Source organism: Callospermophilus lateralis, chromosome 7 (genome assembly GCF_048772815.1).
Source record: "Callospermophilus lateralis isolate mCalLat2 chromosome 7, mCalLat2.hap1, whole genome shotgun sequence".
In the NCBI taxonomy this organism is placed as follows: domain Eukaryota; kingdom Metazoa; phylum Chordata; class Mammalia; order Rodentia; family Sciuridae; genus Callospermophilus; species Callospermophilus lateralis.
The window spans coordinates 1554148-1578191 of record NC_135311.1 but is presented as its reverse complement, the minus strand read 5'-3'; the positions used below and the strand labels follow the sequence as shown (position 1 = coordinate 1578191).

The 24044-nt window shown below is 50.5% G+C and overlaps 5 non-coding genes across 5 annotated transcripts; 4 read left to right on the top strand and 1 right to left on the bottom strand.

Moving 5' to 3' along the window:
- The first annotated feature begins 6635 nt into the window (after nucleotides 1-6635).
- On the top strand, nucleotides 6636-6707 carry Trnae-uuc (transfer RNA glutamic acid (anticodon UUC)). The gene has a single exon. It is a non-coding gene; the product is annotated as a tRNA-Glu (tRNA).
- Nucleotides 6708-7650: 943 nt separating this feature from the next.
- Trnah-gug (transfer RNA histidin (anticodon GUG)) lies at nucleotides 7651-7722 on the top strand. The gene has a single exon. It is a non-coding gene; the product is annotated as a tRNA-His (tRNA).
- Nucleotides 7723-11196: 3474 nt separating this feature from the next.
- Nucleotides 11197-11269, bottom strand: Trnan-guu (transfer RNA asparagine (anticodon GUU)). The gene has a single exon. It is a non-coding gene; the product is annotated as a tRNA-Asn (tRNA).
- Nucleotides 11270-16464: 5195 nt separating this feature from the next.
- On the top strand, nucleotides 16465-16535 carry Trnag-ccc (transfer RNA glycine (anticodon CCC)). The gene has a single exon. It is a non-coding gene; the product is annotated as a tRNA-Gly (tRNA).
- Nucleotides 16536-21295: 4760 nt separating this feature from the next.
- Trnaq-cug (transfer RNA glutamine (anticodon CUG)) lies at nucleotides 21296-21367 on the top strand. Its single transcript has one exon. It is a non-coding gene; the product is annotated as a tRNA-Gln (tRNA).
- Nucleotides 21368-24044: the final 2677 nt, after the last annotated feature.

Below are 24044 nucleotides of genomic sequence, written 5' to 3'. Positions count from 1 at the left end.
GTACATTTTTTGGATACATATGCCTTTCTGCAGCACTAAGTCCTGATGAATCCAAATTTAAAAAGTTTAGAGTAAAAAGGGTTATTTTAAGTTTATCTTTGGGGAATATATACCCCTTTCCAATTCCCTCTTTTTGCTTTAATAAGTACGTTTTAATAGTTTGATGAGCTCTTTCAACTATGCCTTATCCCTGTGGATTGTATGGGATTCCTGTTATATGAGTAATGCCAAATGATGAGCAAAATTGTTTAAAAGAGGTAGAAGTACAACCAGGACCATTATCTGTTTTTAACTGTTTAGGAACGCCCACAGTGGCAAAATTTTGTAAGCAATGAGCTATAACATCTTTAGTTTTTTCTACGGCATGAAGGGAGCCCATCAAAAATCTGGAAGAAGTATCAACTGTAACATGCAAATATTTTAATTTTCCAAGTTCTGGCAAGTGTGTGACGTCCATCTGCCAAATATGGTTAGGTATCAATCCTCTAGGATTGACTCCAAGATTAACTTGTGGTAAAAAGGTCACACAATTTTGACATTGTTTTATTATATGTCTGGCTTGTTCCTTAGTTATTTTAAAATGCTTTTGTAAAATATTAGCATTAACATGGAATCTTTTATGAAAATTTGTAGCTTCCTCTAGTGTAGAGAAAATATGTATGTCATGTGTAGTTTTATCTCCTAAATCATTGCCCAAACTAAGGGCTCCAGGCAATCCTGTATGTGCCCTGATATGTCCTATAAAGAATGGATCTTTTCTGTCCCAGATTAGACTTTGTATAGTGGAAAACAAAGAGAAAACAGTGGAGGAAGGAGAAATCCTACAGCATCTTCAAGGGATACTATAGCATTAACTATATACTAAATATCAGAAAATAAATTAAATACAGAATCTTTAAACATCACAAAAGCCTGTAATACTGCATTAAGCTCTACCTTTGGAGCTGATTGTTTGGGTACTAAAAGTTTGATCAGGGGTAACTATTGCTGCTGTACCATTATTTGACCCATCAGTGAATATATTTGGAGCATTCATGATAGGCGTTTTTCTTGTCATTTTTGGAAAAACTACAGGATGCTTAGACCAAAAAGGCAACAAAGGATTAGATGGTAAGTGATTATCAAATGAAACATTAGATTTACACATGATTATTGCCCAAGTATTTAACTCATTAGCTAACTCATCAATTTGATCCATAGTATATGGAGTAATAATTTTATTAGGAGAAATTCCAAACACTCCCTTCGCTGCTTTTATTCCTTTGAGTATTAATTGTCCTACAGCCTCAGGATACCTAGTAAGAATAGTGTGAGGAGAATAAGATAAATATATCCACAATAATGGACCTTCTTGCCAAAATACTCCTGTAGGAATATTTTTTGTTGGTAGTACAGTAAATAATAAAGGCAAACTTATATCAATTCTATCCAAATGCATATTTTCCATATATGTTTCAATAATTTTTAATGCCTTTCTTGCTTCAGGCGTTAACATTTGGGGTGAATTTGGATCTGATGGACCTTTTAGGATATCAAATAAAGGTCCCAACTCTCCTGTTGGTATGCCTAGATAAGGCCTTATCCAATTTATGTCTCCCAATAACTTTTGAAAGTCGTTAAGTGATTTGAGTTGATCTACTCGTATTTGAATTTTTGGTGGATGGACCATGGTTGAGGATAACAGAACTCCTAAATAATTAATTGGAAAATTTAATTGTACTTTATCTATTGCTATCTCTAGATTACAGTTTTTTAATAAGTTTGTAAGTGTGGCATAACATTCCAGCAATGTGTTTTTATCTTTGTGTGCTAATAATACATCATCCCTATAGTGAAATATTTGTAGTTCAGGATTTTGATTTCTAAGTGGCTGGATTGCTTTGTTAACATAAATTTGACACATAGTTGGACTTTTAGCCATCTCTTGAGGGAGTACTTTCCATTCATATCTCTGATCAGGACCTTCATGATTTAGTGCAGGGATAGTAAATGCAAAACGTGCACTATCCTCAGGATGAATTGGAATTGAAAAGAAACAATCTTTAATATCTATAGCTAAAACATACCAGGTTTTTGGCAAAGCAGACAATTGGGGAATTCCTGATTGAGCAGGTCCCATAATAACCATCTCATTATTAATGGCTCTTAAATCTTGCAATAATCTCCATTTACCAGATTTCTTTTTGTTGACAAAAATGGGAGTATTATGGGGCGATACAGAAGGTTGTATATGTCCTTCCGCTAATTGTTGTTTGACCAGGTCATGGGCTGCTTGTATCTTTTCTTTAGTCAGGGGCCACCGAGGAACCCATACTGGTCTTTCTGATTTCCAAGTAATTTTGATTGTCTCAGTGGCCCCTTCTGAAAACCCAATCCATGTCTATTTATTATCCTTGATCTATTTGAATTGGTGCTGCTATACCTTGTTCTTGTTCTCCTAATCTTTTTTCTTTCCTAAAACCTTGTCTAGCCCTAGTAGTGGGCGCATTAGGATTGATGTTATTTGTTAATGTCAAACCTAATTGATCTAGGACATTACGTCCCCATAAATTTATAGGAAGATGATCCAATACATATGGATGTATAGTTCCTTCACATCCTTCAGGATCCTTCCAATCTAATACCATTGCACTTCTAGGGGATTAGTCGCCACTCCTAGGCCTCGGAGCATTTGAGTGGCTTGTTGTAATGGCCAATGTTTTGGCCATTCTTGACGAGATATGATGCTAAGGTCAGCACCTGTGTCCAATAGCCCATTAAATTCATGTCCTTGAAAATTTAGTTTTAGCATTGGGCGAGAATCTAAATTTAAAGACAGCATAGCCCAATCTACACCTGTGGAGCCTAATCCCCTGGAACCTCTTTCTACACTACAGCTGGAAAATTTATCATGTGGGCTGGGTATTATTAACAACTGTGCTATTCTATCTCCTGGTGAAATTACTGATATACCTCTTGGAGAACTAGCTATAACTTTTATTTCACCTACATAATCGGGATCAATTACCCCGGAACTTATCATAAGTCCTTTTAGTGTAGAAGAACTGCGTCCCAATAATAAGCCTACTGTTCCTTGGGGACGAGGTCCTTTTACTCCTGTGGGAATGATTTGAACTCCCATCTCTGGAGTTAGTACTGCTCTGGTGGAGGCACAGATGTCCAACCCTGTGCTGGTTTGTCTGATGAGGGATTTAATGGACAATGTGTCCTGGGCACTACCCTGATGGTGTTGCTGGCTTCCTCCACTGCCCCGTATATTTGTGGTTGTGGGCCCCAGAGCATTGGGCCCCCCAGTCCGTTTTTTGGCAATGGAGCCTGATGCCTTTCTCCATGATATCGTGGGTAAATACCTGGTCCTTGTCTGTTTTTTGATAAGGGAGTACCCTCTATGGTGGTTTGAGAACAGCATTCATTAGCCCAATGTCTCCCTCTATGGCATCGTGGGCAAATACCCGGTATTCTATTCCTTTGATACCTAGTTTTGTTAAACCCTTTTCCTATGGGGCAATTCCTTTTAAAATGTCCTGTTTGTTCACAATTGTAGCATGTTTTTGGCCTGGCATCTAAAGTCTGTTGTACTGCAGCTGCCAAGACTTGCCCTTGTTCATTAATGTCTCTACATAATTTAATATATGTGTTTAAATCTTCATGTTTCCATGGTCTAATAACCTCTCTGCAGCAATGATTTGCTTGGTCATAAGCCAGTTGTTTTATTAATGGCATTGCTTGTTCTGTATCCCCCCAAATTCTGGCAGCTGTTTGAATAAGCCTGTCTAGAAATTCAGCATAAGGTTCATTAGCTCTCTGTATCACCTTAGACAGCTGACCTTGTAAATCTCCATGTCCTTGTAAAGTCTTCCATGCCCTAACTGCGTCTGCAGCAATTTGTGCATATATAGCAGGATCATATTCAATTTGTTGCCGTTGACCCTCATAAAGTCCTTTTCCTAACAACATATCTAGATTTCTTTGAGGGTAACCGGCTGCTGCATTTCGCCTAGCTCTCTCTGTGCAAAATTCCTCATTGGCAACCTTCCATAACAAATATTGTCCTCCATGTAGCACAGATTTACACATGCTATCCCAATCTGCTGGCGTCATGTCAAAGTTGGTAATGGACTCGACCATGCTTACCGTGAAGGGTGCTTGGGGACCATAGGTTGTTACAGCCTCCTTTAACTGCTTCACTGTTTTGAAATCTAAAGCACGGTGAATTCGCTGCCCTCCTGCCTGCTCAAGTACAGGGCATGCTAATCTTTGAGGTCCTGTCTCAGGATCCCAGTTATCAACTATGGGGTTTGAGGGCCACTCAGCTGTGTCCATAGGTGGGGCTGTTGGTTGAATTACGCCCTCTGGTGCTACAACGGAGTTAGTAGCAGCCTCCTGTTGTAGTTTTTCCTAATAGCCCCTTTTCCTTTAAATTTTCTTCCTCTGTCTGACTAGCTCGAGAGACCTTCTCATTTGCTTGATCTAAAATATCTTTCTCTGTGGTCTGAACCTCTAACAATTTACTTAACACTCTTTCGGTTTGTTTTTTAGTAATTTCTAATCTACTATAAAGATAATGCAACCCAATAAGATAACACAAAACAAAACCGAAACTGAATGAAAAACGGAATAAAAAATCGTTGTATCAATTTTCTCTTCCTCAGGGCCGGCAAACTTCAAACCTTGAGCCAACCATTTTTCCCAGTTTGCCTAAGAAAGTTCTAGGGATAGGCAGCTTGAAACAAAAACAAAATAAATCAAAACAAGAACACATTGTTTTTTGAAATGGTCACCCATTCTCACGCCTTCCCTCAGGGGCGAACAATTTCACTTACCTCAAGCTTAAGAAGTTACCACACGGGCATCCACCCCCCCCCCCCCCCCGCGTCCCCCCCCCCCCCCCCCCCGCCTTAGCTCCCTCCTCTAATTTTTGAAATGTTGAAATCTCATGCAATCTTTAAAAGCAGCCAAACCCCTTTGCTGCCCGTGGTGTCCAAAACTGCCAAGGCACAATTTAGTCTCAGACTTCAACTGAGTCGGAAAGAATAAGTGACAGTGGCAGGAACTCGTCGGGGTTTCCTTTGCCAGGAGGACGGGGAGGAGGCGCGGAGGGGCGGGCACAGGCTTTGGGGAGTGCGGGAGAGGGCGGGGGGGGGGGGGCGGCAGAGGACCCTGCGGTGCGGGGTTGAACTGGGAAGGACAAGCCTTTGGCTAGACCAAGAGTACCGAGGGCTGACGCTGTGGGAACCGGCCTGCGGGGCCCGCAGCTCGCAGAGGTGCCCTACACATTCCGGGAGCCCCGAAGCCACCCGCTCCTGCAGCGGCGACAGGGGGAGGAGAGTGGGCCCCGGAGCTCCGTGCGCACGGGGCGTGCTCGGCAGCTGGACGCCCCGCTGCAGGAGCTGGACGCCCCGCCTGAGGAGCTGGACGCCCCGCAGGAGGAGCTGCAAGCCCCGCCGCCGGAGCTGGACGCCCCGCGGGAGGACCTGGAAGCCCGGCAGCAGGATCCGGGCCCCCCGGGTCCTTGGGGAAGCCCTACACCAGGGGTCCCCCGGAGCCCATCGTTGTCCTTGCTGCGGCGATCGCGGGTGCTTCGTCGGGCCTTTGGCCACCAACGCGTTGCTGCGGGGGGCAGAACCTCGAAGGGCACTCGCCCTTGTTCTGTCGTGGGCAGCCGCACTCGGGCACAGGCAGCGCCTGGGTTTCGGCGGGGGAGCCCTCGAAGGGCTCGTTGGCCTAGGTGTCCTGGCCCAGAGACTCCGGGAGGGGACGTGCTCGTTTTCCCGACAGGAACTTCTCCGGAAACAGAAGCTGAACAGGGAGCCGGAGGCAGAGGAGGCAGGGGAGGGGAGGCAGCGGGAGGAAGGGAAGGAGGCCCCGGGAGGCCGGCGAAGGCCGCGGGACCGGCGGCGTCCGCGTCCAGCAGCGGCGGGGAGGGAGCCACCGCTCCCTGCAGCCTCGCCCAGCACTGGCACCCAGGCCCGCCTGCTGGCCGTGAGTCCGGCGGAGACCCGGGCGCGGGACGGGCGGACCGGCGGGAGGCGCGGTTGGGGATCGCGCCCTCGCCCGCGGCCCCGGGACCTCCCCAAGCTGACCGGCGTTGGGGCGCCAGGGCTTCTCCCCACTTCGGGCTCGGTGAGGACCAGCGGGTCCGCGCGACGGGGACGCGCGAAGGCCGAGCGCAGGGACTCGAGCGGCAGAGACGTCCTGCGCCGGCGTCTGGCTCCGCGCCCCTGAGCGGGCGCCTACGGCAAGGAGCCCCCCGCGCGGTGGGCGTCCGGAGCCGGCGAGCCCCGAGCAGCCCCGACCTCCGAGGGCGCGGACTGTGGGCTCGCGCTCGCCGAGGGCCGGGGAGGCCGATTCCGGGCCAGAAGCCGCGGTGGCGACGAGGGTGCGCTCAGCGCTGGCGCCGGGCGGTGCGAAAGCTGGACCGGGCGGAACCGGGGCGGGCTCCTTGTGCTTGGCCTCCGCCCAGAGACTCGCCCAGGCCTGGGCGCGTGGGAGGCGGTGGCAGACGCGCTCGTGGCAGTGGGGAGCCGCCCGGCTCCCGCGGCTCTAGCCTTCCCAGGGGGAGCCTTGGGTCTCGCAAGTGCCTCCGCGGACAGCAGCCAGCACGAGGAGGCTCACCTGGGCCGTCCACCCGTCCTTCCCTGGTGGTCTAGTGGCTAGGATTCGGCGCTTTCACCGCCGCGGCCCGGGTTCGATTCCCGGTCAGGGAACCTCTTTTGTCCGGGCCTCTTCTCACCTGAAGCCCCTGGCCGGCGGCTGGCCTCCGGGGCGGCCACTGCACAGCCCTCCCCTTCGCTCCCTTTTCCTGGTCTCACCTCAGCCCCAACCTAACGCGGCGCTTCCCATCGCTCTTTTCCGAAAGGAAACCGAAACCGAGGTCACTCGGACTCCGACGCCGAGATCGCCAGGACCCCGAAATGCGCGGCCCTCGGGGCCCTCATCCGTCGCCTTCCCAGCTCTGCTTCCTCACCCTCTTCCCGCCGTTACCCGCGCCCACCCGTGGACAGGCTCTCCCGGACAGCCCAGCACCCTTGGGTGGACGGCCTTCAGGACCCTGCCTGCGAGGCCCCGGTCCTTCATTTGCCCCCCACCCAGTGGTTCAGGCTGGTGGCCAAGCGCCAGGGGCGTTCGGCGGCGCTCTCCCGGACAGAGAAGGCCGCAAGACTGAGCCCAAGCCTCGCCCTGCCCACAGCGAAAGCCAGGCCAGAAGAGCCCCGCGTGGCCTCCCCGCGCCCTGCCCCGGCTGCTCCAGCGGCGGCGTCCCGCAGACCCCCGGGTGCCCACTCGCCGCGCCTGGACCGCGGGCGCCGCCGGGGGCCGAGCGCCGGGCGGCTCCGGGGCGCCCTCTGCCTGCTCCGCCCGCCCCCCGCCGGCCGTCTGCGGGCTCCCGCTCCCCGCGCTCCACTCGGCTGCGGTCGGGGGCGGTCGGCAGACAGCGTGGCCGGCGGGTGCGGGAGAGGTGGGGGCGGTGACGCCCACGACTCCCGGGGGCCCGGTGCCGAGGTCCCGGCGGAGCTGCAGCGAGAGCGCTGGCCTTCATCTGCGCGCTGCGGGAACAGGCCCCCTGCACGGCGGCCAGGGCGCAGGACGGGGATCCGGGCCATTCCATCAGGGAGAGGGCGAGCGCCGCCCCCGGCGCCGTGCCTGTGGCGCGCCGTGATCGTATAGTGGTCAGTACTCTGCGTTGTGGCCGCAGCAACCTCGGTTCGAATCCGAGTCACGGCAGCGCGGCCGCCTCCGTGTGCTCCGCCTTTTGTTTACTTCCTCCTTAAGACAACTCCACGTCGCCAACAGGGATGCGTCCCCACGGTCCCCCCGCCCTAATGCTCGGAATCGGCCCCGGACTGCGCGCCCTTTTCCCTCTTGGTAAAGGTACTTTTTCCAATGCTCGGATCTGATATTAAAACGTCCTTCCTGTGAGTACTAAAAAGTCCCCAGCGACCTGAGAACTCGGCCTCCGAGAGCGGCTCGGCGCATGCGTTCTCATAGGCGTCGGACGGTCCCTGCCTCTGGGGACGATTCCGAGGGTTAACGCGGGACACGGAAGTGGAGAGGTAGGGGACCCTGGGGACGCACCCCGGCGTGTGTCTCCCTGTTGGCGACGTGCAGAAACTGATTTCTCAGCTCAAAGACGGTCTAGAGAGAGAAAGAGGAGCTGGGCTTGTGGCTCAGTGGTGGGCACTTGCCTGGCAACTGTGAGGCACTGGGTTTGATTCTCAGCACCACCTATAAACAAATCAATTAAATAAAGGTCCATTGACAACTAAAGATGTGTATTTAAGAGAGAGAGAGAGAGAGAGAGAGAGAGAGAGAGAGAGAGAGAATTCTTCCTTAACCTTGTTTTTCTTTCTTTCTTCTTCTTCTTCTTTTGTTGTTGTAATCCAGGGCTTCCAGTTGACTGAATGAGGCTCATAGACGTGGAGGAGGGCAATCTGCTTTATTCAGTTTATGGATTCAAATGTTAATCTCATCCAGAAACACCTTTGGAGACATACTCAGAAGTGTTTTACCAAATGTCACAGCACCTTTTGGTCTATCCAAGCTGACATGTAAAATTAACGACTCCTATACCCTCAATCACTCCGAGTAATACATTTAGCATAACGTCTTACCCAACTATAAAATACAGCTACTATATTTCAGCATAACGTTGGCTTCTCCTTTGCAGTAGTAATATGTTGGTTTTTCAGTGAACACGGGGTTCATTTTGACCTCATGTAGTCTCACCCCAGCCCCTACCATCATTACCACCAGTGAATTGTTGGCATGGCTTTGGTTTTTCAAAATATCAGTACACTCCGGACTTTGCTAATGTCAGTTTGAACTTCAGGCCAGTTGCACAAGTGACTTTCCATCTTGACCAAGCCTTAAAATGCTTTTTGTCCAGATCCCTGGATATGGATAAGACGTACCTATTATGGTGTCCACTCTTCATCTAATGGTGTCCTTCATACTTCCATACAGGTCTCACCAGATCTGCCTGGCCTCTTAATGTCATTCACGATGGCCTTGTGGCCATGACCATCTGAGGGAGTCTGGTCAGCATCATGGCCATGGAACAGAGGGTGGGGAGGTGGGAATTGCTGAAATCTCAGCACACGTGACTCTGTACAAACCTCTGTGCCCAGGGCAACCAAACAATCCCAGCATAACTTCCAGCAGCATTCGGCCACCTTCCTAAGACGACTCCAGAGCGTCCTCCCTTGAGAATACCTGCCTGAGAAAGGTTCAGCCTGACGGGAGAGGTGATGGGTGGTTCTACCAACACCTGAGTGTGAGTCCACACAGCATCTTTCCCAGAGCTCCTACTGAACACCAACTCCTTCCTCTCTTCTGGTGTGCATCTTCTGCAGTCTCAGCGTGTTTTTCTCAAGGATCTCTATGCCCGTCTTTTAAAATGTCTTCACCAGGAGGGAGCGAACCTCTTTCTCCCGGTCTCTGTGGGAGGACAGAATCCTAAGTTCCCAATAATTGCCAGGTGGCCCAGACACAGCTGGCCAGATAAGCCAGAAGGTTACAGTGACCAGCCCTTTGTCATTTCTCATATGTGCTCCCGGCTCTCTCTCTAAGTCACTGTCCCTTTAGAATGCCCTGTCACCCCTGCACTAATCTGAGGGGAGCTCAGCTCTGTCTTATGCTGACAGTAATCAAAGAAATATGTCTTCCCTGCTTCAGCTAATGCCCAGCTTTGTTGCCCTTTGGCAAAGGAAGTGCAAACAATAGCTTTGGTGACACAGTTTCTGCCAAGAGAGGCACAGATAGGACAGGAGAAGGCGGGATCACTTGGCCCTTGTCATTCCATGGGCATCTCTTCCTGCCTGGCATTTCAGAGCCGGACACTGGCCTGGGCCACGGTGCTGTGTCCCATCTGGATAGGCTGGTAGTGACACTCGGTGTGACCACGACCACTGTAATAGATGCCATTAATTGTGGACAAGGTGTAGAAGTAAAATATAGAAAAACTGATTTTGACAGTGGTTGTCCCCCTTCCCCTTCTACCTGGGTACACTATCGCTGCGTGGTGTCATTTGGACTGTGATGTAGCACAACTCATTTTCTCATATATGGAAGTTTCTCAGAAAATTAAAGACACCACTGCCCTAAACACAACCCAGAAATTTTGTTTGGATTTATTTCCCTTGAAATGTGAACACATATATCCCCAAAGGATGCTACCAAAATGGTCACACCCATCCAAGAGACCCGCCCCTTCCCTACGTGTTAGATATTCCATTTTCTTCCAGCAGTAAGACCCCCATTAGCCACAGCAATTTATGAGGGCCAAGAGTTTGTATGGAACAGGAGGATCATTGCATATTGGATCATCTTCACCATAGGAACTGTACCCAAGTTTGGCAGGTATGGACAACGTTGCAGATGTGTGTGTGTGTGTGTGTGTGTGTGTGTGTGTGTTTAGGTCACTACCAAGAAACGATCATGGTTATTGGAGGACTCTAAAATATCTTGGAAGTTAAGCTGTGCAACACATGCAACAGCATATCTGTGTGTGATGTCCCCTGGGGCCTTCTGATGTGGCCCTCCCCCCAGACCGTAGCACTGCCCTTACTGGAAAATCGTGGATAGGTAGATGAAGAGAAAGTCTGCCACCCTGGCAAGTTCACAAAGAAAGGGCGATTGATAGAGCTGGAAGTACCGTGGAATATGATTTGTCATCATTCCTGGGGGAGATCAATTTTTAAAATATACAAAAATTAGAAGTATCAGGTAAACACTGTGATGTAGCAATTGCACGGCCAGTTCTCTGCACCACGGAAATGATGTAGTGGTACAAGAATGATGGGCAGCATTATTTTTCAACATAAAATCTCGAACCAACCCAATTTCAAAACCATTTGGAAAAGGTCAATGAAAACTGCAAAGAAAGAAAGGTTGTTGTTTTCCTTTTTCAAAGGAAGTGTAAAATCATACTGGGGATGGCACTGGTGACCCCCTCCTGGGGCTAGGGTACTGGTGTACCTGTCCACTATGCTGCTGATGAAAAACAAGAAGAGAACCATCCCAGATTTGACCACAGTGGTGGCAGCCTGTCCAGAAAGGCAGAACAAGGATGAGATGGCCCTGCACTGCAGGGTGGCGAGGTCCCTAGCACCCTGCGGTTGCTAGAGAGCTGATTGCTAAGGCGCTGAACTGAGGCTAAAACGACCGGGCGAGAGCTGTTTGCTAAAGAAGGAGGCTAAGCGTCCCTGGGTGGGCTTGAACCACCAACCTTTCGGTTAACAGCCAACGCGCTAACCGATTGCGCCACAGAGACACAGCAGGTCCTCCGGCGGGAGTCCATAGGGACCAGGGCGCACTAGGCCGTTTTCCCCCAGGCTACGCGCTGCGGCTCCAGCAGAATCCGGGGCAAATTCCCACAGCTCAGAAAAGCCGCCCGATCAGCGCGGCGAGTTGGAAACCTGACCATCGGCGGATTCCGAGGCCAGAGGGCAGCAGAATGGCCTCCACCCCGAGCTGCCAGGCGCTGATTTCAAAAGCTGACGCCCGGGAGATGCCCGCTGGCTCCGGGGTCGAGGCTTCTTCCTCGTCCTGCCCTGAGGGGGCCTGTCCCCACCGTAGCGCGCCGCCCGGGGACGGGCCGCAGGGTCAGTGCTTTAAAGGACCCTGAGAAGGGAAACGCGAGCGTTTTATCCCAGGCCAAGGTCTCTGCACGAAGCCTCGGCTCGGCCAAGTTTCTAGGCCTCCACGGAGGCGGAAGCCGGGAAGGCCCGGTGCACCCGAGCGCCCTCGAGGTCCCGGGGCTCACGGAGGCTGGGGCGGGCGCGGGGTGGGCGCGGGGAGAGCAGCGACCTGCGGCCGAAGGCCTCGGCCTGGAGCACGAAGGGGCGGAGGGGCCCGACCGGCGGGAGACTTCAGCGAGAGGGCAGGCTGCGTCACGGCCGGGTCCCCAGGGACCAGAACCGAGTTTCACTGTGGCCGAACGAGAGCAAAGGAGGGGGAAACGGACGGTGGCCAGCAAGACAGGCGACGACCTGCTGCTGTGAACACGGAGCCGCCGAGTAGCACCCCTGAGCGACGTCCACCATAGGGACCCAGGGGGGGCCGCCGAGCTGCGCCCACCACCTGGACCGAGAAGGCGCCGCCCGTCCTCGCCCGCGCGGCGCCGTGACCGTCTAGTGGTCAGTACTCTGCGCTGTGGCCGCAGCAACCTCGCTTCGAATCCGAGTCACGGCCGGCCCTGCACTCACGTGGCCCCCTTGACTTTCAATCCTCACCGCAGCGTCCAGTGCCAAACTTGCAGGTGGCTCCAGAGCTCTCTGGTCTGGAGGAAGAAAGGAAGCCCCGTCCTTGGCCAGGGCTCGGTCACCAAGAACCGGAGGATTAAGGTGCTGCCCTGATGCAGTGGTTGTGGTCGACCTCCTTTTTCTGGTTCACGTATTGCAGTCATCCGTGGGGTGAGATTTGCACTCCAACGAGGCTTTGGAAACAAGGTCGAATAACCGTAGTAACATGTGCACTTAGTGAATGACATTCCCCAACCAAGTGTGTGTGCGCGTATCCGTGTGTGTGTGTGTGTGTGTGTGTGTGTCGGGGGTGGGGGGACAATAAAAACCGAAGTGCAGCTCACAGATTAAATTGCACCCATCCTCAGTTCATGGCCCAGTGGATCTCGTCCAACAGGGACCCTCTTCTAGGGCAAGTGACAGAAAATTTCCATCAGCTCAGGAAGTCCCTGGAGTCTGTTTTCCGTCCATCCCCACAACCTCACTGAAGGGAATCACCACTACGTTTTCTGTCTCCAGGTTTATTCTTGAAATTCTCGATCAAACACCATACTTTTTGGCCAGTGGTTTGCATGTGGGTTTTTTTGTTTTTTAATGCAGCATCAAGTTTCTGCTATGCATCCATTTGTTGTCACGATAAGTGTTTTGGTGTTGTCCCAAAATGTGAATAAAGTAAAGAGGATGGAGACCGGTTATGTCTAGTTGCAGCCCTGGAGAAGAAGGTGGCTATGAACATTCCCGTAGGGGTCCCCTGAGGCCTTGTGCATTCATTTCTTTAGAGTACAAACCTAGTGAGGGAATTGTTAGGTCATGGGGCAGGTGTATTTTAAACTTCATGAGAAGCTAGCAAAGAGTTTCAGGATGTTTGCACTGTTTTACTCTCTCACCACAAGAAAAGATACTAATTATTTTTGTTTTCATTTTTGATACTTTGTGTTCTTTTTAGACATACATGATGGTAAGAGTGTTTTTTACATATTACACATACCTGGAGTATGACTTCCCACCATTGAGGTCGTACATGACCTGGAGTTACACTGGTTGTGTATTCATATGTGAACAAAGGAAACTCTCCTCTTCCCATTCTCCTGCCTTCCCTTCATTCCCCTTGTCTAATGCTATATATATATATATATATATATATATATATATATATATATATATATATATATATATTTCACCTTCTTATTACCCATTCATTTGTTGAAGGGCGCATTAGGCTGGTTTCATAGATTAGCTGTTGTGAATTGCTGTCAAATTGATGTGCCTCTGTCACTGTAGTATGCTGATTTTAAGTCCTTTGGACGTATACCAAGGAGTGGGATAACTGGGTCAAATGGTCTTTCCATTCCAAGTGTTCTGAGGAATCTCCATACTGCTTTCCAGAATGGTTGCACCAAATTGCAGTCCTGCCAGCACAATATGAATGTACCTTTCCCCCCACATGCTCACCAACATTTGTTGTTACTTGTATTCATGATAACTGCCATTCTGCCTGGAGCAGGAGGGAATCTCAAGAGAGGTGAAAGACCTCTCCTGCATGTCTTTTGGTAGTATGGCCATTTTGACAATATCAGTTCTGCAAGTCCAAGAACATGGGAGAACTTTCCATCTTCTAAGGTGTTCTTCAATTATTTTCTTTATTGTCCTGTAGTTTTCACTGTAGAGGTCTAATGTATATGTATATGCATATACTTGGGAATCTCTCTCTATTTTTTGAAGGTAGTTTTCCTAGTGCCTCTTTCAATTGATTCATCATTTATGTATAGGCCTGCAATTGATTTGTAGGTGTTAATTTTATATCCTGCTCCTTTGCTGGATTCATTTATGAGTCCTAAAAGTCTTCTGGTAGAGTTCTTTGGGTCTTCTGTGCATAGAATCATGTCCTCAGCAAACAAGGATAATTTGAGTTTTTCTTTTTCCCATTGGGAGAGAAGATACAAATTCTTGTAAGCTCATGTTTTGAACTATCTCTTCAAAGTGACCCATTCGGGTGGGTGTGTAAGAGTATATCACCGTTGTTTTCCTGAATGAGCAATGATATTGAGTTCCTTTCTTATTTCTTTGGTCATATAGAAATGTTGTTGGAGAGATGCTGATCAGTGTCTTTCCACCTTCCCTTTCTTTTTCTTTTTCTTTTCTGTTACCAGGGATTGAACCCAGGGTGCTTTACCACTGAGCCTCATCCCCAGCCCTTTTTATGTTTTAAATGTTGAGATAGGGTCTCACTAAGTTTCTTAGGGCCCTACTGAGTTGCTGAAGCAGGGCTCAATCTTGCCATCCTCCTGCCTCAGCTTCTAGTGTTGCTGGGTTTCAGGCCTGGGTCCCCACACCGACAATGTTTCCCCTCTTTTTTCATAACCTTTTACTATTAGACACATTTAGATTTGTGAAAGGTAGAGTAGATAGTACACAGGATTTCTATACACTCCACACCCGGCTTCCCCTAGCCTTTAACATCTTCCATTAGAATGATACCTTTGTCCCAAGTAAAGCATAAATACATTTGCTACTAGGAGTAGGATACACTCAGGAGATAATGGGAGACAAAGAGGGACTTGCTCAGAGAAGCCACTGTCATGTGTCCTGAACTAAGGAGGATTGCCTTTGTCCTTTCCACCCAAGATCCAAGAAATATCTTAACTGCTCAGGGATATGGAATTGAGAACTGACACAGAAAAACATAAAGTCATTTGAAGTAGAACAGTCTAGTTATAAAAGGCAGAAAGAGATTTAAGAACATGCAAAGAAAATTTACATTAAAAAAAAAAAAAACAGGAACCACACGAGGAGGTGGGAAAAATGGGTCTAACTAGACCACAGATCCTTAAGACAAAGCCTGCCCAACAGAATAGACCTTGTTCACTCATTTTGAATATAAAAGCAAATTCCAGCTGTAGAAGTTAATCAGACAGAAAAAGATCAGACCATAAGACGGTGCTATTCTGTGCCAGGCTGCTTGTAAGCACAAGTGTGGACACTGGACAAAAGCAAATGGCTGGTAGAAAGAGGAGCAACATCCTATGGCTCCACCATCCACTGTTCCTCCCTGAACCAGCCTCTTGGGTGGCCAAAGAGGGTGTGGGGGAGGGCAGAATTCCTGGGAACTGTCCCTTATTGGCTCTTGTGTAAGTCTCTGTAGACATGAGAATTTCAAAGCAAGATTCAATCCTTGGTCCTTTCTAGGGATGCAGAAGGGAAGGAGAGAGGAGAGAAGCTCCATTACCGCTCAGATGCAGAATGACCCAGGGACATACCCAAGAGTGCAGCTGGGTTCTGAAGGTCTTTGGGGAAAACTCCTGACATGGGTCTCAAGGTCGGAAGGATGGGGCTTGGGAGGCAGTGTTACAGGGTTGGGGCCTGGTGGGAATTGAGGCCCTGTGAAGACCCCTTCAAACACCCCGGGAGTTTATGGAAGGGAAAGGGAATACTGTCAGGGGAGAGAGGGTGTGGGTCCCCTCAGAGAGGAGAGGGACAGAGTGCCTCTCCTGCATCCAGGTTCATTGGGGATCCTGAGTCCAGCTCAGGTCCACCTCTTCTCTTTTGACTGACAGTAGAATGACATCAGACGGGCACGTCCCCTCTGCCATGACAACTCTAGGTCACTTTGGCCCATGCTGACAGTTTCGAAATGGACCGTGGCCATCAATTTTTACAGATTTTAAGATTAGAGGGAATTATCCTTTACTCCCTGAGTTCTGAGCCTGGCCTGTTGAAAGGGTCAGAAAAGCCTCCCCCTCCAGGGTAACTGGTGCTGCTCTTATGGACTTTACTTCCGGCCTGCATTTCTCCTGCAGGTAGGGCAGGTAGTTCGCTGAGAAATTTGACATATCCTGGCCACGAAAGCCAGGCAGGGCTGCAGGGAAATTGCTTCTGGAAAGAGAAAGCCTGTGTGAATCAGCACAGTGGAGCCTGTGGGTGGCATTATTCCCGTACCCTCGTGTTCCCGCCACTCGTCAGCCCCTGGCAGGCGCCAGCCATGGCAGGGCAGGGGCTATGTACATGAACAAGCGAGGAAATGACCTTTCCGTAGGTTCGCTGCAGATAAAGACCAGGGACCGAAAACGGGTGAATTTCTGACGTTTTCCTATAGCGGGTCTCCACCCGGTTGTCCAGAGCCCGCTGCAGACTTGGGCTTCTTCAAGCCGGATGGTTTTCTTCATAGTGACGTCCTGATATTATGGCTTTCCGCGTCACCAGTATGGAGCGAGTTTCGTGTCCCTGAGCATTGGTGGTTCAATGGTAGAATTCTCGCCTCCCACGCGGGAGACCCGGGTTCGATTCCCGGCCAATGCACGCCTTTTCTTAGCGCAGCTGGGATCCAGGCTTTCGCCTTCCTTCCCCTGGTCTCCAGCAACCCTGGTCAGGAAGGACCACAAAGGCCACGACCTCAGGGTCATTTCCCAATTGCCAACAGGAAGGGATCTCGGCAGGCACAGGGCGGCTACCCAGTGTCAGTTTGCCTGTCCCCCGCCCCCTCTGTGCTCTGCAAACCCGCTCAACCCTTTTTTCCTCGGATCTGGAGGCTCCTGCTCACGGATTCACTTCCTGCACTTGGACAGGGCACTGGGCCGCTTCTCCCTGCAGAAGGGGACCGGGAAGGGGACGCCCGACGGCAGCGCCATGGGACCCTGTGCGCACGCCGCGCGGGAGGCGCGGAGCCCAGACCCACTCGCGCCGCGGGTTCTGTGTGTGGCCGCCGCCGGCCGCACAGCCGCCCCTTGTGCCTGGTGGTCAGTCCGCGGCGTCTGGGGAAATTCAGGGTGGCCCAGGAGCGCGGCGAGGGGGACGCCCTTCTAACCCTCCTCGCCCTTCTAACCCTCCTGCTTTCGCCCCCCGACGGGCGCCCTGCCTTCTGCGCAGAGTTTGGAACCCCTGGGGCTCTGCAGCCCAGGCCCCCGCCCCAGGGCCTCCGGCCGCGTGGGATGGAGGAGGAGCCTGGGACGAGCCCAGCTGCGTCCTGTCTGTGGAGCCCGCCTGTTTTGACCCGCTCTTCGCAGCCAGTCTAAGTGCTGCCCAATCCAGCGCACTGGCCAAGGGCCACCGGTCCATTACTCTCTTGAAAGGGCCTCAGGAAGAGCTCGGAGGGAGACGCCAGGAAAACAGAACTGAGTAGGCTTCTCCCCTTTCTGTGTCCTCTGTCCTGCCTCTGAAGGTCAGCCGCACTCACACCGCAGTGCATATTTCGCTCCAGTCTGCAGGTGTCTCTCCTGGCCTGCTCCTCCACCTCCTCCTCCTCCTCCTACTCCTACTCCTGACCCTGTTGTTCCTGCCCCTTCCCCTCCTCCTCCTCCTCTTGCCTCAGCTCGCCTGCCCTTCCTACTCCTGCTCCTCTTCCTCCTCCTGCCCTCTTCCTCCCCTTCCTCTTCCTCCTACTCCTCTTTTCTCTGGTCCTCTTCCTCGTTCTCCTCCACCAGCTCTTCCTCCTGCCCTGCTCCTCCTCCTCCTCCTGCCCCTGCTCCTCCTCCCCTTTCTTCCCCTCTTCCTCCTCCTCCATTTCCTCCCCTTGCTCCCCCCTCCTCCTCCCTCCCATACTACTCCTCTTGCTCCTCCCCTTCCCCTCCTCCTCTTCCTCCTCCTCCTGCCCCTGCTCTTCCTCCCCTTCCTTTCCCTCTTCCTCCTCCTTCCTTTCCTCCCCTTGCTCCCCCCTCCTGGGATTAAATCTGCTCTTCTGCTTAGAGTTCTTGAATGGAAGCTTAGATGATACTTTGGGATTTTTTTCATTGTTGATGTGTGCATTCATTGCTGTGAATGCACCTGTGAGCATTGGCTTTGTTCTATTGCTGTTGATTTACTTATTTACTTAACGTCATTAGAGATTGACCCTGAAGCACTTGACCACTGGGCTACATCCTGAACCCTTTTTTCACTTTTTATTTTGAGACAACTTCTCCCTAAATTGCTAAGGCTCTCCTGAACTTGTAATCTTCCTGCCTCAGCCACTCAAGTGTCTGGGATTACAGGAGCACCACTGGGCCTGACTCTATTGACACACTTGTATTTTCATTGTCATGGATTACAAATATCCAATATCTCCTGAGATATTTTGTTGCATCTATTGTAATGAAGGGTTATGTTTCATGTGCAAATTTGGGCCTTTCCAGCTACCTTTCTCTTAGAGATTTCTTGTTGAGTTTCATTGTTCCTGAGAGCATGCTTTGTATGATTTCTGTTGCTTTCTATCTGTTGAAGTGTGTTTTATGGGCCAAAATGTGCAGATCGTGGTATTTCACATGAGCTAGAGAAGAACATGTTTCTTCCTTGTCGAATGAGGTGATCTATAAACCTCTGGTGGTGCTGCCAGTTCAACCTTATCCTCTTTGATCTTCTACCTGCCAGATCTGTGGACAACCAATTGAGTGAGGCTGAAGTCTCCAACTATAGCCATGCATTTCTCTATACCTCCTTCCTCTTCTTTCAGGTTTTGCCTGACATATTCGGACACTCTCCTGTTAGAGACTCTATTATTAAGAATTGCGTCATCTTCTTGGGTGAACTGACCACTTTATCATTAAGTAATATCCTTCTTTACCCCTGGCGACTTTCCTTGCCCTGAAGTTTTCTCTGTCTGGAATCAACATAGCTCCTCCAGGTGTCTTTCAATTAGCATGGGCCTAGTGTATCTCTCTCCTTCTCTTGGAGGCCCTGTGACCCCTCAGGACCCAAAGGCTCTCTGATCCCATTATAGGGCTGCCTGCTGTCTTTGGGTCAGGAGGTCCTGTTTGGCCTGTGGGGGTTGGGTTTCTCCTGCTCCTTGGGGCTGGCTCTGCACAGCATGTGCTTCAGGGCCTGCACATTCTCAGTCCAGCTGAGCCAGGGACTTGTCCTGAAGGGCTGGCCCAGTGTTGGAGTTGGGGCTGCTGTCCACACCACTGTTGGTGGTCCTGGAGAGGATGTGGGTCTGTGGAGGGGGCTCTGGGAAGGCTATCCTCTTGAATCCCAATGGGCACTTGGGCAGAAGTTCTGGATTTCCTGCCCTCGGCCTCCTCCCAGCTCTCAGGGAGAGAGCTCATCTTCCATCTTACTTGTTGCTTTCTCACTTTCCCCGTTTTTACTTATAATTTATCTTTGCTTCTTTACATTTAAGTAGGTTCCTTGCTGGGCAGGTTGACCTATGCATTAGTTCTGAAGTCCAATCTCCTCTGGAGGCTGAGGCAGGAGGACTGCTTGATCCCAGAGGTTTGGAGCCGCACTGGACCACACAGTGACAACCTATCTCCTAATTTGTTTTAAAAGTAGGTTTCTGTTGGTTTGGAAGTTGCTCAGTATACCAGCAAGTCTCCTTGTGATTAGAGCAAGAAAAATCAAGATGAACCTCTAAAGGAATATCTCTTCAGTGAGTCTGACATGGTCCCTTATGATTTCCCGAGATAGAGAGAAACCAGGCATCATGATGATAGAGAGTGTTGCCTATGCCTAAACTTTTGGTCCATGCCTCATAAAGGAGAGTCTGGGGGACAGGAAGGAGGAATTGTTTTGTCGGCATGCTATTAGGCTGAAGGCCTAGAGCTTTGGATTCACACACAGGCAAACAATAGTCAAACTGAACTTGAGGCCTACCAGCCAGAAACCATCAACTAATCGGTAACCTTCTTCTGGGACCATCAAATATGGTTTCTTTATTTTGTTTTCCATGAGCATTTTATCAAGTTTCCTTTCTTGCCCCCTCAGCAGATTGCTAACTTGCTTGTACAGTAGGATCCAATTTTAAATCACTGAATGTTCAAATATTGATGCACTATAATTATACCTAATAGCAGGATTCATTAGGCCATATTTGTACTTACAGTTAATTTAATCAACCTCATCGTCAGTACCTTTCATTTATTTCCCTCCTCCTCCCACTCTTTAAAATGTTAAGGGTCCAGGTTTATGGTTCACAAACGAAGGCCACCCAGAGAACTTTCCTGCGATGCGCGCACATTGTTATTTTGAGATGTCATATCCATCTTTATTGATCATCTGTGTAACTATTTAACTTTATGCAGTACTCATGAGCACATAAGTACTGTGTAAACTGTGAGGGAACCTGGGAACACACACCCTAGGCACAGTAGTGAGTGCTCTCGGGTACTCTGATTGGTGGATACTTTTTAAAAACCACCCAACTTTGGGGGTTCCGGCAGAGACACTGGAATGGATTCAGCTTGGCCACCTCTCAGGAAACAGTGTGTCTAAGTGTCAGGGCCCTGCCCCCTGGCGAGGCCGTGTATGGTGGATTTTGAGTCACAGGCAGGTATGTTCTTGTTTCAGTATTAATACAAACACTGGCAGGGTTTGGCACAGACCTGTAAAGCCAGTGGCTCAGGAGGCCCAGCAGAGGGAGATGGCAAGTTCCAGTCCACTCTTGGCAACTTAGTGAGGCCCTAAGGAATTTAGGGGGACCCTGTCTCCAAGACTAAAAAGGGCCAGGGGTTTCACTCAGTGGTTCTATGCTCCTGGGTTCAATCCCTGGGAACAAGGAAAAGCAAAAACAGACATTAAACATGTTTGAGGGCTGGGGTTGGGGCTCAGTGGTAGAGCACTTGCCTCACATGTGTGAGGCACTGGGATCAATTCTCAGCATCACCCATAAATACATAAATAAACAAATAAATAAATAAAGGTCCATCAACATCTAAAAATAATTTTAAAAACACCATGTTTGACTGGTTTTTATTTTAATTCAACAAATCTGCATTCATTGTGAAAAAGAATATATCCCCTTCCCAGACAAACAAACCCATCTTAATTATATGAAAAGGAGATGATACACCTTTACCTAATTGCGTCCTGTAAGCCAAGGCACTCGGGAGTCCCGGTCCCATTTGACAATCCTGGGGTTTCCCTGGGTCAAGGGAAAAGTGGAAAGACCAGGAAAAGAACTTCCACCTGAGGATAGGAAAGTGGTCACCCGAGGAGAGAAAGATGGGGGCGCTCGGGTACTTCCTCTGCCTGAGCCTAAAGAGCATTTGGCCCCACTTCTCTGTAGCGCAGACGAAGTCCCTGGCACCGGTCCCCAGGCTTGCCGTTCGTCCCTGGGCACCTCTGAGCACGATTCAGAGCCCGCCCTCGTGGGTTCCATGGTGTAATGGTGAGCACTCTGGACTCTGAATCCAGCGATCCGAGTTCAAATCTCGGTGGGACCTTTCCCTTTTCTTTGTCGGAAGTCCCCAGCCGGCCTCCCAGGGACCCAGTAAGGACCCAGCACCAGCCCCGTCCTCCGCGGACCCTGAGCTGGGCAGGCGGCGGCCACCACCCCGAGAAGGCCTTCGCTGCGAGGCCTGTGCTCGATGCAGGCGGCCACTGGTGGCTCTGCATAGGCGGATTCTGTCCAGAGTTTCTGGCTCCTCTTCGGAGGTGACCCCTCCAGCGAGCGGCGGCGTGGAGGTCCCGTGGCCAGGGGACCCGAGCTGCAGCCCGAGCGGCGAGGCGAGGCCGCGGTGCCCTGGCGCAGCCCGCCGGGCCCCAGGGAGAGGAGGCGTCGCGCCGCGGCCGGGGCCCAAGTGCGGTGCTCTCTAAAGCCGAGCTGCGGGCCAACTCGGGCCCTGCCCACTGCCCACAGTGTTCTGCGGCGCTGCGGCGTCCAGCCACGGAGGGGGCTGACCCCGGCCGCGCCGCGGAGCCCCGGGAGGCCACACGGCTGGTGCCGAGCAGAAACGGGAAGGGCAGGGCGCCGGGGGCGGCGCAGCCCAGCCCAGGTCGCCGCCTGTGGCCCCTCCCGGCTCAGGGAGGCTCCCTCCGGTAGCCATCCACGGGGCACGCCGCCCCGGACGCAGCCCAGCACTTGCGGGGCCTGGGTTCCCGCACCTTCCTTTCTGGGCCGGCGGGAGGGGGTCGAGCGCAGAGAGGCACAGACCCACGGCTTGCTGGCTCCCTGGTTTGGACATGCAGGAAGGAAACGCACGAAGCCCGCTCTCCCTGAGGCCGGTCTGCAGGGCCTGGGATGGGACACTACCCCAGCTCCAGGCAGGGGCACACTGAATGACAGAAGTCAAAGCAATTTGGGGACAGAGTGGAAAGTTCACCACCTGCACCGCCCTTCTCCATGGAAGCAGGTCCTAAGACCCTCACGTGAGGGGGATCCCCCTGTACCCAGAGGAAAGAAGCATCTTATCTCTGAGCCAGGGACACGTCATGAACCGAGGGGGCCTCGCTTGGCTTCCTTGCTGATCACCTTAGATCCCTCTCCTTTTGTGGCATCGTCTTCCCGAACTGCCGACCACTCTCAACAATGCAATCCAGATAACACCTCTGGGTCCACAGCTTACTCCCTTCTCTTCCTTAGGATGGAGGGCACTGTGGCAGGAAAAGCTTGTGACTAAATAAACATGCAGGCTTTCCTCTTGTTACTCTGTGTCTTCCTTATAGAGGCCTCGGCCATGAGCTGGGGATGGGCGAGGAATCAGCATTTCCCCTGCCCTCCATGTAAAAATGCCATCCACCGTGCAACTATGACACGTGATAGAGGCAGTTTTGAAGCCATAATTTGATTCAATATCCCCCTTTAAACGAGAGAAAATTCCCAGGTACGATGAAGTCTATGGCTCATTCTCTACAGCTCCTTTCAGGGCAAACCTACTATAGGTTGAGGGGTTTTCCTGGACACTCCTGGGAGCAGGAGTCCCTGCTGCTCAGAGAGGAGGACTGCACTCTCCCTCTGAGGGTCTTCCGCCTCCAAAAAGCTCCAGTGATGAAACTTACATTTAAATAAAATCAGCATGAAACCTTTATATTGTCTCACAGTGTCAGGTTTCAGTCCATGGTCAGCTGAGTCTATTTTTGTTTCTTTTCCTTTTATTTTCTTCCTTTTTAAAATTTTGAGCTGTGGTGAGGCAGAAACATCACCCCAGAAGGATGAGGCAGAGGAAAGTTGCTCACCCTCTGGCAAACAGGAAGCAGGAAAGGGTCAGGGACAAGACACAGTCCCCAAGGTCATGCCCCCAAGGACTCACACCCTTCTACTAGGTGCCACCTTCTACAGATTCACCACCTCCAAATAATGCCGTTAAATTGTGAACCCCTCAATGCATCAATCCAGTGAAGTTAGAGCCCTCGCAATCCAACCACTTCCCCCAAATTGGTTCACCTGTGATCAGGACTCCACTGGGGCCAAGCCTTTGTGGACTGGATGTTCCAGATACCAACCTAACGATTGGTTTTCATCATGTCCCATGCTTTTAAAAAATTTTACATTTTACCTGTAGATGGACACAATATCTTCACTTAGTTATTTTTATGCAGCGCTGAAGATTGATCCCCCGGCCTCGCACGTCTAGGAGAGCACTCTACCGCTGAGCCACAATACCAGCCCACGATCTATTTTTGTGCAGTTTCACCCAAATACTGTCACTATAAGTTGCTTTTGCCTGTTGTTGCAGGGTAGTGTTGCAATGGATGGATGCATCATTCTGTATCCATTCCTTTCTTGATGAACATTTGAATTGCTTCCAGTTTGGGGACGGTCACAAAAGAATGTATTAAAAAGAAATCATTTTTTGTGGATATGTAATGTATGAATTCTGTCTTAAATGTGGTATCCTTCAATACTAACTTACTTGTTACTTTGTGAATGGATATTTCATTTATAAATGCAAGTTCATTCAGATGTTATGAAAGCCCAAAGCGGAAGTCTATGCACTTTCCTTTATATTTCATAATTACAGATAAAAACTTTATCTTGGATATTGTTTCCTTTTGGCCTATTTTTAATGTAGGCTGCACACATCTAGGTCTATTACCAGATTATCTCATTTGATTTTTTTTAATATTTACTTTTTAGTTATAGTTGGACACATATTTGTATGTGGTGCTGGGGATCCAACC